The 16,523-nt window shown below is 44.2% G+C and overlaps 1 protein-coding gene across 14 annotated transcripts in view; it reads right to left on the bottom strand.

Moving 5' to 3' along the window:
* FHOD3 (formin homology 2 domain containing 3) overlaps positions 1 to 16,523 on the bottom strand; it is a 546,814-nt gene that overhangs the window by 194,714 nt on the left and 335,577 nt on the right. The window lies entirely within an intron of this gene.

The raw sequence follows: 16,523 nt of genomic DNA, 5'->3' as shown, positions 1-16,523 counted from the left end.
TGATTAATTCAATTCTGGAGAATTAGAATTTCTTAAATAGATTTTATTTTTTAGAGCAGTTTTAGTTTCAGAGCAAAATTGAGCAGAAGGTGCAGAGATTTCCCATAATAAGTAACAATACAAACATTTTTTTTAAAGTGAAGAAGTGTAACCATGGGGCAAGGGCTCTCTCTCCATTTACCCAACAATTATTTATTGAGCATTTACTATGTGCAAGATGCAGGGGTACAGTGGTTAGTAGAGGTTCTCACCCTTAATGTTTACAGGTCTGTAGGGGAGAAAGACATTAATCTAATTGTACCAGGAAGTACTCAAGTGAGAAAAATTTCCACAGTGCTGTTGGGGCAAAACTCAGAAGGCCAAGCAGGAATTGACCAGAGGACAAGATGGGACTTTACACATGACACTCTCCTGCTCCGACACGTACATGCTAACCTTAGGATTAAGTCCAACTTGCTCAGCTAACACCCCCATCATCTCGCCAACTTCATCTCCCTCTCTGCCTTCAGCAACTCCCCCACCCTAGTCTTAATCAGTCTATTGAGCTGTCCACCCAACACCAAGGGCATTTCAGCTTGGGGTCCTCAAAGGAGCCATTCTCCCTGCCTGGAGTTACTCCTTTTGCTCTGTTTCTCTAGTGGACCCAGCCGCCAGGGACATCCAGTAAGTGCTCACTGCCTGTTGCAGATCTTTGGCCCAGTGGACCTTGCACGGTGCTCAGCATGGAGATACTCGCTATGGATGGTCAACAAACAGAGTGGCAAGAACTGGAAAAATGACCTTGGAGATCTCCCCACGTTGCAGATAAGAAAGACGAGGTCCAGAGAAGGCAAGATCACACGACCTGCCAGTAAGAACAGGCGACGTCATGAACCCGAAGCAAAATCTAAACTGGTTTCATTGCTCCACCATCACTGCACATTTCCTTCTAAGCAATAGCACCCTGGCTGGTGCTTCTCAGTCCTCCCTGCACAGGGCATGGACAAGAACATCTGCACAGCCCACCAGAGTAACGGACAGGAGACCTGCCCAGTGCCCCAATCACCCCAGACCTGCCTGGTTGCCCTGAGGGGAAAAAAAAAAAAAAAAAAAAAAAAAAAAAAAAAAAAAAAAAAAAAAATCAGTGTCTTGACACAGGTGTGACCCATTTGTGGCAACAAGTTAGTAAGTTCTGTATTAAGGTTTAGATAAGATGCAGGCATTTTAAATGCCCCATTTAGTTCTGTAAAATGCATACGACATACTATAATTAGATGAAAAAAATATGTCATAGAAATAGTGTGTTGCTGTGAATGTAATTAATGCCACTAAATTGTACAATTAAAAATGGTTAAAACAATAAACTTTATGTTATGTATATTTTACCACAATAAAAAATTTTAAAAATTTACAATTTAAACAAAAAAACACAAACACAAAAACAAACAAACAGAAGAAATAGTGTGTTAAATTTCTGTCAGAGTGCCCCCTTGGGCTCCATCTTTATCTCTCAGATGGAGCAAACACTGCATCCCTCTGTGAGAGAGTACACTTCAACTGGAGTTTGAACTTAGCCTCCCGGTGACTCATACTTTCTGCTCACTTCAAGGCTGTTTCTAGGTTACCAAGGCCCCAAGAAGAGATTTGAAAATTTCCAATTAGTTATCTTAATCAGTTAAGACGTATATCTGACCAACTGAAGCAGTGATTTCATTCAAAAATAGTTTTGTTATCCACCAAAAAAAAAAAACAAAGAAGAAGAAGAAGAAGCGGCTTCCCTCAAAAGATTTTTGCCAGCTACTCAGAGAATGAAAAGACGTTTAAGAGACCCCAGCTGTTGCTCTGATGTTTCCATGGTGAGAACCCAAAGTTAGACAGGAAAGGCTTTATTGTCCCTGTAACACTCAGAGTTTAGAAGGAGCATATTTACAGGCCATGGATACTGAATATACCCAGGAACTGGACAACTGGCCAGAACCTTAATGCACGAGCCATTATTTTGCTATTTTGTTTTAGAATAAAATATGAATGGATCCAGCACATTATTTCTGCGGAAAACATGGAGCAGTTTAATACAATGGAATTCCAGTCTGCACAGCCTAAAACCAATAGGAAAAAAAAAACACAATTAGTAGCCTAGTTGCAGGTTTATTTAGGAGTAAAACAAATCAATCCAGTGATAACTGCGGACTATGAGGTGTCTCACTACTTTCTTTTGTGGGTACTTTGATTTTATGTTTAAAAAAGACTTTATTCCAAGCCAGAGATACTACCTAATTGCCTTAAGTGTCTCTTAGAGGCCTGAGAGAACAGAAGAGAAACTAAGATGAAGGTAGACTGGAATTCTCTGTGACCTTTTGGAAACAGCAGGGACACCAAGCACAGACCCAGGCTGAGGTTTCAAGATGGCGGCCTCCAGAGGTGAAAGCAGCCCTGCCTGCGTCTGGCCTGGCTCCATCCTGAGACCCAGAGGCTCTCTTATGTCACCCATAAAATAAAGTGGAACAGCAGAACAGGAGCCTTCATCTCTGGTAGTCCATGATAGCTGACGAAATGAAATTGTGTGGACATCAGACAAGTTCTCTCATCTCCAGAAGTTGTACAGCTATTAGTCAAATAGTGTGCTGCCTAGCCAAGCCCACTTTTAAATGTGTCGAATAACAGAACTTCTTACACACATTCTGTCTCATGTTTTCACGAACAGCAAGGCAATGACACTAAAGAATGAAAGACTCCAAGTTAGAAAGAGACATGATATGTGTGTCTTTAAGAGGCAGATATCAAATGTAACCACCACGAGGAAGCCAAGCCCGTTTCAGAGTTTTGTGTGTAGGACCATCTTTCAAACTCATGACTCACTTTGATTCTAGAACTCGAATTGCCTTTTCACATGCTTTGGACTTCAACACACCACCATCGATCATCCTTCAGGACTCAGCCCAAATGCCTAAGGAGGCTTTTTGGACCCCCACCACCACCCTGCCCCAACCCACTATCCTCTTTTCTAAAAAAAATCTTTTAAATTAATATTTAATTATAAGAATTCATACTCCCTTTGAAAAAGTATAATATTACTGATAAAAATTAAGTCCCCTTTGACCAGAGGTAACCACGGTTATAAATTCGGTGGGTAAATTTCCAGATTAAAAAAGAATGTTTTAACATATATTATTCTACAGTCCTTTTAATACAGTAATTGATGTGGCAAGTATGTTGGTACTTCTGGTGTGACGCATTTCTTATCATTGCTAGTTGCATCCCATCATGTGGCTCTGCCATGTTTTCCTTATCTAGCTACTCCCCAAGTTGCTGTTACAAGTGACGCTGTAATGACAATCCCTGCACATGTCCTTGTGAACTGCACGTTATTGTCAAGTGTATATCCTTACATCCCTGCTACCTGCACACAGCCCTGTTTGCAGCCTTCAAAAGCCCTCTTCCAAAGCTACACACATTTACTTGCTACAATATTTATGTGCACACTGTCTTATGAGGCTGGAAGAGTCATAAAGGTCATGCTTACCACTATATCCTCAGAACCGAAAATCTGGCAGGTACAGGAAAATACAAGCTGGTGAATAATGAAGGAATAAAAGAATATCATTTTGTTCTCCTTTGGCTCATAAGCTACTATTCCTGCCTCAACAAACTCAGGGCAGTAATCATAACATCAAAGTTCATAAAATGTCAGGACTGACTAAGAAGTCTATCCCTGTATAGTTACTGTGAAATAATATACTCAGTGTTGGGGTTTCTCTTATAGAGAACTGGTGGCTTGCTCGTTTACTTGCGGGCGTGAGCTATTATGGATGTGGACCCAAGTCCCAGCCATGTTTTAACAACCGCAAAGTCACTTCTTCTTCTTTTTTTTAAAATAAGTTTATTTTATTTTATTTATTTTTGGCTGCATTAGCTCTTCATTGTTGCGTGCGGGGTTTCTCTAGTTGTGGCGAGCTGGGGGCTGCTCTTTGTTGCGGTGCGCGGGCTTCTCATTGGGTAGCTTCTCTTGCTGCGGAGCACGGGTTTTAGGCGCGTGGGCTTCAGTAGTTGTGGCGCGCGGGCTCAGTAGTTGTGGTGCACAGGCTTAGCTGCTCTGCGGCATGTGGGATCTTCCCGGACCAGGGCTCGAACCCGTGTCCCCTGCATTGGCAGGTGGATTCTTAATCACTGCACCACCAAGGAAGTCCCAAAGCACTTCTTCTCTGCTTCATGATTTTTTCCCCTTTTCACGATCAAAATAATTTACTCTTCTAACTCAAAGTCAATTTTGCAAAGCTTGTTGTAAGTGAAAAAAATATAGATAAGGAAAGAAAAATATCTTCCCAAGTCCAGTAAGTATTTGTTTCACTTCGGAAGGCCTGCCACTGGCATGAAGCCCTGATACCCTCCGCCCGCTCGTCCTGTTCTGTCCCAAGACCTCTAGGAGACCAAGGCCTGCACGCGGCAGGCCTCGACTGGCCACTTCTTTATGGGGGCTCATCTCCAGTCAATGTTTAAACTCATGTTTATAAAACCAGAACTGCATGACTGGGAAAAACAAACAAACAAACCTCAGGAATTAAAATAATTTCTCTGGAGGCAAACATGATTACTGTAATGGAGTATTCCTGAAGTGTGATATAATTGTCTCTGATTCCTCACTGAGTTATTGTGTCTTTGGGAAGCATGCTTTATCAGGATGTTCAAATGGCACTTAGGCTGCAAATACCCGTCCCAAATGTGGCCAGGCTTCCCTCTTCTGCAGGCCACTCTCCCAGGGCAAGGGGTAGGCTTCCCTCTACTTGGCTTGGCTCTGCCTCCTGTTTCTCTCCAGGGAAATCAGACTCTCACTGGGCTGGGGGTGGGGGTGGGGGTGAGGCTGCAGTCACTCATTTATTCTAGTTATTTAACAAACTCTCTGACGGGTGCTCTCACGCAAAGCACTTTACATGGTTCACCCCTTAACTCCTCACAGGAACTGCTGAGGTGGTACTATGACTACCCCATTCACAGTTGAGGAGCTGAGGCACAGAGAGGTTAAGGAGCTTGCCCAGAGTCACAGAGCTAGAAGCCGGGATCTGAACCCAGGTAGTCCAACCTTAGCATCTAAGCTCCTGACCATGATGCTCTGCTACCTCCACTATGATCATTTCTCTGTGGCTGGAAATAAATGCCTCTTCTCTTTAAGGACTGGAAGAAGCTGTGAATCTTTCCTCCTTTCAGATTCTTTTCATGTATTCAAGGGTATAGGGAGTCTGCCAGTTCTCACCCCTTGCCCATCTCACCGAGGCCCCATTCCACCATGAGGAGAATCAATGAATGATGCCTTGATATAGACAAACTTGGACCACAACTATAGCCCATGTTAATCCTTATCAGTCTCTGAGACATCAACATCACCTCCCTTAGAAATCAATGCTTTTTCTACAAGAATATGATGCTTCTGTGATCACTGTCAGCTCGCTGAACACATGTGTGAGACAAGAATGACATTAGGCCAGGTCTCTCTTTCTTTGGGTCTCTCCTCGTCAATTTCCAAAGCCTATTCCAAAGGGGTCCCTTGCAAAATGCTTCACCAGCATCACCTTGGTCCACTGTAAACACCTTTTTTTTGCCATGTCAGATTTGACCTCCTCAGCCTACATTTTCAGGGTTTTATTTCCCTGCTAGTTCAACCTTCATCACTGAAGAGTTACTACCAGGCTCCCTCCACAGACTCTTGTAAAAGAGACAATCTCATTCTGCCTTCCATGATTGGGTTTAATCGACTCAGTTTAGTAATCATTAGAAAGCCCCTGCTCCATTTCCAAAGGGATCCTGGAATTGCCAGGGATATAAAGAGGGAGATGCTGGCTCTCCAGAAGGACCACCCACACCCCTACCTGCACGAACTGCCAACAAAATCAGCTCTACCGGAAACGGCTGTGAACAGTCAGGACATGGATGGGAAGACGTGTATTACAGAAAATGGAGAGTTTGCAAGGTCAAGGGCAAGCAGGCTTGACACTGAAAGAAAATACCCAAAGCAAGTCAAAGATGTAACTAGAAACAAAAACCTTTCCTTCTCTTTGAGGCGTGTTCACCACTCCCACAGTAAAAGGCTGTCTCTTCCTGCAACATCACACCAAGTAAGGCCACTCTAGCTTGAGAAGCATTCACACTTGAAGACAACCAATATCAAGGTTCATTGACTTGGGAAGTGAGTGAACTTCTCAGTTTCAGAATTTCATGACAATTCTACACTTTATCCATTCACTTCTCTACTCACTTGGTTTGTTTTCCCTGGGTTATGGCATCTAAGCCCAAGCTTCAACCCTCACCTGCATGTACCTGAGTTCCAGAGGTGCCTATCCAACTGCCTATGGGACGTTCTACCAGTGACCCAGACATCTCAAACTGAAAATGCCCACAGCTTACTCAGTGGCCTGACAGCCATCCCACGACCCTAAGTTAGGGGTTGCCTAGGGATCACCCGGACTCCTTCCTCTTTCTCACCATACAGTCCAGTCACCATCCCACAAATGATGTCCATCCTGTACCTCATCACCTTCTCCTGCTTGCCATTCTCCCTGCCACTGCCTGTCGGGCCTTTCCACCTCTCTCCAGACTGTGGCCCAGGCCTCACCAAGCTCCCTGTTTGCTGTCTGCCCTCCTCCCATGCACTCTCTGTGCTGTTCCCACAGGGGTCTTGCTGAAATACCACCCCGATCTCACTTCTTCACTTAAAATTCATCAGTAGCTCTGTTCAGTTTTAAAGTTTTGCCATTTTCTTCAGAATCTAGAAAAATCCCCCAAATTCAATTCAGCAAAGTCCAAACACCCAAAGAAATCTGCAATCTGATCACAGTGAATCTTTTGAGAAGCCAGAAGTCCTGCGCCAGAAATCAGAAGGCGCTTTGCAAAGTGACCTCTTCCTCATACCTTTTGCTTCTGTCCTTTCTTGGAGCAGGTGCTCTCAGTTCCAAGTTCACAGACCTCTGCCCAGCCCCCCACCCCCCAGCCATCTCCCCTCCTATCCTCCCTTTGCTGTTCAATACTCAGGAAACCACGAAGGGCTTCGGGACATTAACTGGTATATCTGAATCACTGGCTCTATTCTAACCATACCTACCTGAGGAGGTCACATCCCTCGCTGGTGAATCCCACTGGTAACGAACCATTACCGTCAGATCAATCTTCCCAAGCAGCTACTTGCCGCTCATGGTACCAGTGGTTGTTAATCTAGTTGTGGTGAAATCCTCTAGCATGGTTATGCCAGTGCACAGAATCTTCTCGCCAGTTCACGTTCATATTTATTTACCGATTACCTTCTTTGATAGCACAATATATCCGGGAAAGCTCCAGGGCATGGAGTGACTACAGTAACAACACTGAGCTAAGCCCACATTTGCGCTGCCTCTCTTGACTCCCCTGACACTCTATTAAAGCGGCATCAGCGCCCTGAGTTTACAGTGGAGGAGACCGAGGCCAAGCCTGGGGAGGAAGTGGGAACTGTAGCTGGAAAGGCCATGCCTGTGCCCTCAACAACCTGTGGCTGCTCCTGTTCTGCACTTGGCCCAACCTTCCCCAGGAGCCAGGACTGAGGTCACCTGAGTCGTAAATTCTGTAGGTTAACACCGATGATACAACCCCTACTGTAACAGAGAAGAACAAACCTGACTCCGTATTGGATCTAGTCCTTTAGCTCTAACCCCTGTGCCCTGTTGCCTGTGCTTAGTCTTGCTGGTTCTGTGCCTTTATAAAAGAATGTTGTCTATAGCCTGAAATATACATGGTAGCCCATTCTCAAAGCTCTGCCTCCCAGGCTTGAACTTTAAAGATAACACTTGTCACACACACAGACATAAAAGGCTGCAGAACAGAGAATGACGTTTGTCTTGTTGGAGGTTTCCAGCAACATCGTGACCAGACCTACATGGACAGCTGCAAGGACAAAAGATTATCACATCCCCTCTGTCTGGCCGGCACCAAGAAGTCTGCAGCAACCAGTCATACTCCCTCCCCTTTTAGTATAAAAGAAGTCTGAATTCTAATTCAGGTAACATGGCTCTTTGGGACACCAGTCCACCATCGTCTGGGTCTGCTGGCTTTCCGAATAAAGTCACTGTTCCTTGTCCCAACACTTGGTCTCTCAATTTATTGGGCTGTTGTGGTGAGCTTGGACTCCATAACACTACTATTTATATAATAGGTTTTTTGCTTGCAAATCGATTGTTCACTGCCAACTACTTCCAAGAAACGCAGAACTAGGGCTACTCTGCTATTTCTGCTGCAGATCCTGCAGCTAAAGGAGGAGTGGAATCCGTAAGCCCTGGCAATGAAGCCCTGTGGACAAGGCAAGACACAGACCAGAGGGCAAGGCACGGCCCTGGAACTAAGCATCCAAATATGCCTCCTTCCTGACAAAATGCAGGAAAATGGCCTCCCCAACCCTGCACAGTTTCAGAGTTAGGCTCTCCCATCTGCCCACTGGTTCCTGGGGCTGGTAGAAAGGTGCCAATACCCTTTCCTACTCCCGCAGGAAAATAGAAAACCACACTGCCTCTCCAACTGCCTCCCTCCAGCTCCCACCCTGGAGGCTCAGCCCCAAGGCTTGTCTCTCTTCTGCCCACCACCCGCTGGGCCACTAACCGGTGCACATCAGGTATGATCCCCCAAAACGTGAGGACAGCTTAGCCTCCGATAATTGATAGTTAACTGTGGCTTCCTCTCAACCATGAACTTTTGTTCTCTATACCTTCTTTCCTGCTCCCATCACCAAGATTACAGCTGGTTAGTTATGATTAACTGGGAAGGCTGTTCCGGTGTTGCAGTTATTGCTCTGAACATTTTCAGAACTCCTCGTTAGGAACCGTCTTCAGTGCCAATTTATGAGAAAAACAAGCAAACCAGTATGATTATTTCAGGATCAAAATCTAACAGTGATTATAAACAACACAGCTCTTGGGATGACCAAGTTCCAATAAACATTTGCTCTGAATGATTTTTTGCTTTCTCAACAAATCTAATTCATCCTCAAAAGAGAAAAGCTTGTTACTACAAAACACGCTCTATAGATTCAGAGACTAGTTCCAGGGATGTTTAGCTCTGAGTGCAGGCTCTGGACTAGGACTGTCTGGTCTGGGTTCAAACCCAGCTGTGCCACTTACCACCTGTGAGATCTGGGGCAAGATCTTTAACCTCCCTGTGCCTCAGTTTCCTCATCTGTAAAATGGGGAGAATACTACCACCTGCTTCATGGAATTTACAACATATGTCAAATTGCTTAGCACCATAGTCAGCACAAAGTAAGTGCTCCATAAATGTGGTTCCTGCTATCACCACTGCTGCTACTACTCACCTCCTAGGGAGTGAAGGAAAAATAGAGAGCATTCTCCCAGAACAACGCAGAGAGGCTGCAGTTAGAAAGTGGACACACTTCCCTGAGTGAGCATGACGCCTAAAAGCCACACAGGAAAAGACTAACAGATTGGACACTCTAACAATATGTTTTATTCATATATCAAGAGATGCCATGAAGTAATTTAAATATAGTTAAAATATAGGGAGAAAATGTTTGTGACATAGCTGTCCAAAAGTTAATATCTATAATGTACTAAAAATACTACATTCTCTCTACTTTTGTATCTGAAAATTTCCACATTAAAAACAGAATGGCTGTACACCAATTAAAATGCTTAAACCATTCAGGAGACAAATGAGCCAAGGATATAAACAGACAATATACTCAGAAAAGGAAATGTCCACAGCCAATGAAGCAGCTACAGATGAACAACCTCTGTAGTAACAGAAAAATGCAAATTAAAATGCTAAAGCACCACATTTTACTTTTCAGCATTATAAAACTTCTGAAAAATTCTTAATATCCAGTGCTGGTGATGGTATGGAAAAATGGTCAGTCATATGCTTATGGTAGAACAGCAAATTGATATGGTCTTTTACAGAGCAATATGGTTGACACCAATATGTAATACAATATTATAAAATGTAGTGTCCCATGATCTAGGGGATTTCACTTCTAAGAATCTCTCCTGAAAGAATGTTAAGGTATGTGCACAAACGTGTGTGTGTGTGTGTGCATGTGTGTGCGTTCATTACAGAAAGTTTGGTATTAGGAAAAAAACTGGAATCAAAACATAGCACAATGAATGAAGGCATTGCAGTATTATGGTATATCCTTACAATGGAACACTAAGCAATAATTTTTAATGTATTGTAGCAATTTTTTAAATGTACTGACAAAAAACTAGAACTAATAATATAGAAGAATGGCAACATGCATTTGATAATTGCTTACTAATTGCCAAGTACCCAGTATATTTGTTTTATTTCTACAGAATCACAGGGGGAAAAAAAGGTTAGTTTAATAAAATGGTAAAGGGCAGAGACTCCGGATCCAGACCACCTGAACTCTAAAACCAACTCCACATAGATTAGCTGTGGGACTCCGGACAAGTTACTTCAATGTTCTGTGCCTCAGTTTTTCCTCCTGTCACATAGAGGTAATAACAGTACGTATACCTCATAGGGTAACAGTGAAAAACGTAGTATACTAAAGTTCTTAGCATAATGCCTGGCAGACGATTAAGCCCTCAGTACATTATTTGAAAACATAAAAGAGCTGCTCTTTATTCTGTTCTCACTCTGTGCCAGGGGCCATGTCTAAATGGATACAGGGCTAGTAGTGGCAGGGCCAAGCACCTCCATTCTATGTCCTGTACAGCAGTGATTCCAAATTCCATGATGGTGAGAATGTGTGCAGACTGAGTGCTCCTGTGCTCCTTAGGATCCAGGACCGGTTCTCGACCAGCAGGTGTGGACTGAGTTGCTGTTGTTGGTGTCCACAGTCTGTCCCCACACCCCACCCTGCCAGGCTCCTTGCTGAAGCACGGGTAGGCTAGCTACCCCTGGCCAGTACCCGTGGCCTGTAGCCCATGTGGGCGTGGTCCCTCCTGGTCTCCCCTTCTCCAGGACCAAGGGGGCCAGGCCACAACCTCTCTGTGCTGCTGGAGGGTCAGGCAGGTCTGTAGGTCAAACTGCTGCATCCAGTCCTTCCCAACTTCAAGCTCCAGGCCTGGCCACAACCCTTGACTCCGGGTCAGTCTACTTCCTGATCACTTTCAATTTATTAGAATGAGTAGTTTTGTACAACAAATATTAAGCCTTTTTTCCTTATTTTTACCCCTAATCTAACCTCCATGGACGAAATCGCAATTCTTGAATTTAACTTTTTCACTTCTTGACCCTCAGCTGATGACACCATCAGTCGAGAGGAGGGCATCCACCTCTCCTCCTCAAGCTGAGTTCTCAACTCCACCTAAACACCTGTGAACACTGCGTGGACAGAGGTGGCTCTAGTGAGCTGGTCCCCTGTGTTCCTCTTCCTCCATCCAGGTTCCCGAGTCTGGCTGCAGAAGACCACACCTTTTGTCATATCATCATTTTTCTGTCTTGCCATTTTGTTCTATGCTGGTGTCACATTACACTATGTCAATATTTTTGGAATGTGATAGGTGTGAAGCTGATTAGAATTGGATACGCTGGGCATTTCAGCTACTGAGAAAATCATGAGATTTAGCCAAACTTGGTTCTCAAAGAGGGCTCAGCATATTCCCTGAGAATGTGAAGTAGAAAACTTTGCTAAATGGAGTTAAAACCAAACCAAAACAAAACAAAAAAGGGACTCTACTGTACTATCTGTACAGTAGCCCCCAAATTTAAGAATTATATTCTCTGCAAAGAAAAGTCAATTTTGACCCATGCACATGAGCATTTAAGATAGGTCCACAAAGTTCAAGAAAGCTACCCTGCTTCCAACAGTCAAAAGACTCCCTGCCTCAGCATCGTCCCAAGGAAGTGAAAATCACAACCAATTACGTGCCTTCCCCTAAGGCAGGGTTGACATTTTAGAACAGATAATTCTTCGTTGCGGGAGGCTGTCCTTGCACTGTAGAATGTTTAGCAGCGTCCCTAGACTCACCCACCAGTGCCAACAGCACTCCCCACCCGAGCTATGATAACCCAAAAAGTGCCAAGGCATTGCCCAGTGTCCCCTAGGGACAAAATCACTTCCAGTTGAAGACCACTGCCTTTCGGGGCAACTGGGACTGGTCCCAGGCTGCCTCTACATCCCTGAGCAGCACATCCTTTTCGGGGCTCATTGCCACACGCCCTCCCCCTCACTGGCTCTGTATGTCCCCCTAGTCTGACTCTTCTCCACCCTCTCCAACCCCCTCAACCTCCCACTGGGAACGCATGAGCAGCCATCAGCAAACAGCCTCCACACCTTCATGGAATATTCCTTGCTCTAACCCTGGACTTAAGGATGCTGTTCCCTAGCAGACTCCTCATATGGCATGACGGGTTCTTCTCTCTTACCCACATACTCCTCTTTGCCAACTCCACACCACTTCGCCTGCAACTTCCCTCAAGAAACGCAGCCCCTTAGAATATGGGTTGGCAAGCCTGCGGGCCAAATGTGGCCCACCACTTGTTTTGGTACAGTCTGTCAGCTAAGAATGATTTTTACATTTTTTTAATGGTTGGGGGAAAAAAATCTAAAGAATATTCCATGACATGTAAAACTCAAATCTCAGTGTCCATAAATAAAGTCTCAGTGGAAGGCAGCCATACTCATTCTTTTACCTGTTTTCTATGGCTGCTTTTATGCTACAAAAAAAGCATAAAAGCAGCCATAGTTGCAACAAAGACTGTCTGGGCTGCAAAGCTTAACATATTTATTACCTGGCCCTTGACAGAGAATATTTCCAACCCTTGACTTTGAGGAATGTGGGAGTCGTCTGTACCATCGACTTCCAAGCTGTTGTCACCATCCACTACCCGCCAGGTCACTCTTCCATGTGTATTAAAACATACACATGACTGAAAGCTGGATGGCACAACTGCTAACATGAATGACTAAATGAAGTTCAAAATTACCTCTATGGGTTAGAATGTTGTGTGGAAATCAACAGGATGAAATTAAACTTTATATATTAAGTCCCATGCCAAGTTCATTGTCAGAAAGATGGATATACAGAGCAGGAAGAAGACCCAGTGTGTGTTGACAGAGGTAAGAACCAGGATGAATAGGGAAACATTATAGGGAAATTCTATCCACATAGTGAAACGCTAGGCACCAATAGAGCTACCACATCATGGAGCAAATTTAGACCAGTTGACTTTACCAACAAGCCAAAAAGTTCAAGAATAGAATGGGGTGCCTCAGGGAGGAGAATGTCTGAGGCTGAATACATGGAAAGGGCTTCTGGTCTGGGCTCGACAACCCTGAAGACTCTTTAATCCTAACATTATATACTATTACAATTTACACCAGAGACACTGGCTCTTTTGATGATTAGATGCTAAAAATAACTTTCTTGGTAAAAAAATGAAAGCACCAACATTTTTCTTCCAATCAGATCTGTAAATTTAATTGCAAAGGTGAAACTCACTATGGCACACACAGTCACAAGAGGTATTTTTAGGTGGCAGATGACCAATAAACTCATACCTGATTTGGTAAATGCTTACTGTGGACTTCTATTTCTTCAGAAACCTAAGCAGAGCAATGTGAGTTTTGAGGCTTATTCGTCCTTATTAAAGCACATAGCCTAGCAGGCCTAAGTCTGTAAGAAGACTTGAGGATTTTCTCCTGTTCGACTCTCTTTCATTTTTATATTAACCTGAATAAAAATATATATACGGGCTTCCCTGGTGGCGCAGTGGTTGAGAGTCCGCCTGCTGATGCAGGGGACACGGGTTCGTGCCCCGGTCCGGGAAGATCCCACATGCCGCGGAGCGGCTGGGCCCGTGAGCCATGGCCGCTGAGCCTGCACGTCCAGAGCCTGTGCTCCGCAATGGGAGAGGCCACAACAGTGAGAGGCCCGCGTAACACAAAAAAAAAAAAAAAAAAAAAAAAAAAAAAAATACACATACATGGTATGTAAACAAATTCCCTGTCTAAAAAGTCAGAAGTACAAATCTCACTCAATGACTATGTTTAGGAATGGTAGGGTGGCAAGTCGTTCTATACGATTCGGACATTGAGCGGCAAAGGCCAAAGACTTAGATTTAACCCAGGGCTTAGCTCCCTAGTCCTGAGATTCATCACAAGGCACCAAGCCCCTGACTGTTTTCTCATCTGTAATGTGAGGATAATGATACTTGTCCTGCCTGGATCCTACAGAGGATCATCATGAGAATCCAATTCAAGTGACAGAGAAGAACCATCTGAGTGGAGAGTGCCATATACACTTTAGGACAACATGAATCTCTCTAACCTGTAACATAGCTCTACCTTCTTTTCAAAAGTATTGGCATTAGTTGGGACACAGAGTAATACAATTCAGCCTAAAATTCTTCATATGTGACGTATGCAGGCATGTTGCTACAAGTTAGCAGTAAGCAGGGCCGGAACGTTCACATAGATGAAGAATAATCTAGGTCAGGCATGCGTCTGTGTCTTTCGAGGTCTACGGGGAATAGAGCACAATGAACTTCTTGATTCTAAGGTAATGTTTTGAGGCACAGATGCTGAGCAGGTGACTAAGCTATGCATGCAGGGATTGCTTCCCAATTTGCTTATCATCACACTTTCTCTCTATCCTACTCCCACTTCTGCAAAAATTACGGTGTCATTTTGGGGCCACAGGGCAAAATCTCTCCAGCAGGCTTCACGGATGAAGCCACTTCATAATCAGCAATCTGAAAACCTTTATCTTTCTTGGTAAGCTGGAAAGTGTATTTTTCTTAAACAAATGCTATGAAATTTACATTAAAGTAATAATTTCATTAAAATGAAAAATCAGTCCTATTTGAAAACACGGAGGCAGGAACGTTCAGAGGAGCGTCTGTGGCCTCCCGTTCCAGATCCCACCAAGCTCAGAGCCTCAAAACTGTGCCCAGGATGGTCCACACCACTGCTGTTCCCTTTGCCAACATATCACAAGGTGTGGTCACCTGAACTCACAACGCAGGAACCTTTGAAAAGTGTGAAAACAAGAAACAGAACAGAAACAAACATGACACAAGTCAGACAGAGCAAAAGAACACCAAATGCTGCTAACAAGGCCTCCTAACTCCTACCTTCAGCCTCTTGGGTGGTTTTAAACCGATTTTTCAGCCCACTGTGTACACTTTCCTCAACTCTCTCCGTGTTAATTTCTCAAGCTATTAGCCAGAAGCAGCGCTACAGAGAGCTTCCAGGGCCCTTTGAGCACTGCCTGAGTTTCTTGAAGATCTTAGATGACAAAGTACAAAGTTCATAGTAGAGGTTCTCATTCCTCAGTCTGTTCAGAAGTTTGGGTCTTCTTTTCACTAAAATAGAGATTGCTATACACAGACTCTTAGAGACAGAAAAACCTGTAGATGGAGGGCTAGGTGATGGAGAAGGGTGTCAACATGGACCATGCTTTGCACATCACTCGCAGACCGATGCCCTCCTTCTCCTTCTGTAATAGGGGGCACCCAAAGGCCTGGACCGGTTCATGTTCCAGTGATCCCATGAGTACCAGACTGCTCAACTTACTTCTTGGTAGTGGTGGGGATGGGGTGGGTGTCCCCTTCGGGATAGAGAGGAAGGGACAGATGTGGATAGTGACAGACCTCACTATCTTAAGGTCATACCACTTATTCTGAGTTATATTCTTCTACACCAAGCAGCCTCCTGACCTACATTTGGCTCCCAGGTGGATCTCCATGATGGGGGGAAAATGCTTCAGTCAAGTGATGTGAGCAAGGGTTTCCGCCAGCAGCAGGAAGAGGTGCGCTGGCAACCAGTGTATCTGTCAGCCTCAGTGGAGTTGGCTGGCATGGACTGGTCCACAGAGTCCCACCATCCTAGTGAACTGAGAGCATCCATTTGGGAAGATATAACTGGACCCAGACCCCAGAGCAGCATGGCCATCCTTTTGCTGCACCTCTGTTTTATGGAACCACTTCTGAGCTCCTATAGATTTTGTCAAATTTTATATTTTGGACATACATAATTTCTCATGGGATTGTCAATCTATTTCTTTTTATGTCCTTGTCTTCATTCTTACTTTCTCCCTGCCCAGATGGGAGGTTCACAGGAATGGAGATCATACCTTTTCTATTTATATGTCTTCACGGTTTCAAACAGTCCTGGCCTATAACAGACACTTGATAAAAAAGTATGCTGCATGACTGACTGAATGAATGAGGGCATCAGTATTTACTGAAGTTATATGAAAGCATATATTTGTTCTACCTAACTCATCCTCAACCATGTATTGTCATGAGTACCTCAGACTCTATCGATCTCACATTCGTGTGGTGGCATACCATTTACTTCTAGGCCAAAGTTTTGTGTTTGGGATTCTTTTCTAGTTGATAAAGCACAGCATTTCTACACAGATATTAACTGAGATGTTAAATAATATGAAAACACAAATGGGTGAAGAAGAGTTCCTGGCGTTAGTAAGACCAAGTCTACACATGTCACCAGGGCCACCTCGCCCTGGGAAGTTCCCGGGGAATTAGGGGTGATGGTTCAATGGTAGAGAAGAGGCAGGGAGCGGGAGAGGTGGGGATGGTCAAGGGCA

The sequence above is a fragment of the Physeter macrocephalus genome, chromosome 19, assembly GCF_002837175.3.
Source record: "Physeter macrocephalus isolate SW-GA chromosome 19, ASM283717v5, whole genome shotgun sequence".
NCBI lineage: Eukaryota > Metazoa > Chordata > Mammalia > Artiodactyla > Physeteridae > Physeter > Physeter macrocephalus.
This window is presented reverse-complemented; position numbering and strand designations above follow the sequence as displayed.